This window comes from Myotis brandtii, unplaced genomic scaffold (genome assembly GCF_000412655.1).
Source record: "Myotis brandtii unplaced genomic scaffold, ASM41265v1 scaffold357, whole genome shotgun sequence".
Lineage (NCBI taxonomy): Eukaryota > Metazoa > Chordata > Mammalia > Chiroptera > Vespertilionidae > Myotis > Myotis brandtii.
In genome coordinates this window covers 829,734-831,044 of record NW_005363729.1, presented here as the reverse complement: position 1 = coordinate 831,044, position 1,311 = coordinate 829,734, and the positions used below count along the sequence as shown (strand labels likewise).

The 1,311-nt window shown below is 62.7% G+C and overlaps 1 protein-coding gene across 1 annotated transcript in view; it reads right to left on the bottom strand.

Annotated features, from left to right (window-relative positions):
• The window catches only part of TMEM8C (transmembrane protein 8C), a gene marked incomplete at its 5' end in the record, with an annotated part of 8,721 nt that overhangs the window by 4,613 nt on the left and 2,797 nt on the right, over positions 1-1,311 (bottom strand). The gene's annotated exons all lie outside the window — the stretch shown is intronic.

Here is a 1,311-nt window from a genome sequence, read left to right as displayed (position 1 = left end):
TGTGCCCAGCCAGGCCCGTGGGGAAGCAGGCCCTCCCTGGCTGGAGACCCCGGGAGAGCACTCATGGCTCCACCTGTGAAACGGGCCCCAGGGGTCTGTGCCGGGCTGGGCGCCACTCAGACGAAGCTGACGGAGGTCCCCTCCACCCTTTCACCCGCCTCTGGGTATGAGGCCAATGGCTTTTTGGGGGTGCCAGTCTCCTCCTCAGGAGCTTGGGGGGCCTCTCTCCCCACAATTTACCCTCTGCTGACTGGCTCCCCCGCAGGGGAATTCCTCAGACCCGCGTGGGCATCCGAACCCCCGGGGGCTTGTGGAGACTCAGGTGGCTGAGGGTCCTGAGGGTCCCGACTCAGCGGGCGTGGGTTGGGGCCTGAGACTGCGTTTTTTGCAGGGGTTCAGGCTGGTGCCGGTGCTGCCGGCGGGGAACCCACTTTGAGAACTACCGGTCTGCAGCTGTCAGCTTTCAGAGCGAAAGGCCCGTGTGGAATATTTTCAAAGCTGTCCACTCATTCCTCACAGAAAACAGCTCTCCTTCGGGCACACATTTCGTCATGCGAAGTCGTATTTAATGACATGACGTAATTATTTTGACAAGTTCCATGGGCATAAACAGGCTGGGCCGGCACAATGGGCTGTTGATGGGCCCGGCTCGGCGGAGGGCGGAGGTGGAGAGAGAGGCGCCGGGCGGCTCGGGGGCAGGAGCCCGGGCTCACCTGGCGAGCGGAGCAAGTGGGGTCAATGTCGAGCCCTCACTGGTTGCAGCTGTCGGTGACCTAACACTCAGGTGCACGAGGGGCATCTCAGAGGCACGGTGTCCCCGAGGGGGGACGAGAGACCGTCCTGCGGCCCTGCTCTGCTCAGACCCGCTCAGTGCGGAGCTCAGAACGTGGCCAAGAAGAGGCTAGAGGACAGCAAGCAGCGGGGCCACGACTGTGGAGTGGGGAGAGGGGCTTCAGGTGCAGTCTGATCAAGGTGCTCAATCCCTGTGGGACAGAGGAGGGAGGAGGACACTGCTCCCCGTGGCTCTGTAGGCAGAGCCAGGCCCTGTGAGTGACGTGGACGTTCTCCGGCCCCCCTGTTCCACTAGAACTGCGTCTCCCTCAGCGCCCCCAGCCTCTCCTCCGTAGCACAGATGACCGTGTACGATTCCAGACTTAATTCCTCTGATATTCTGGGCAGTGTCTGTGCCCTGCCCCCACCAGGAGCAGGAATAATCTGTCTCATCCTGGCTGTGACCCCAGCTCCCCTCAGGTGGTGCGCAGCAAGTGTCTTCCCTGTGAAGGTAGGGCCAGGGGGAAGGGCAGGGAGGAG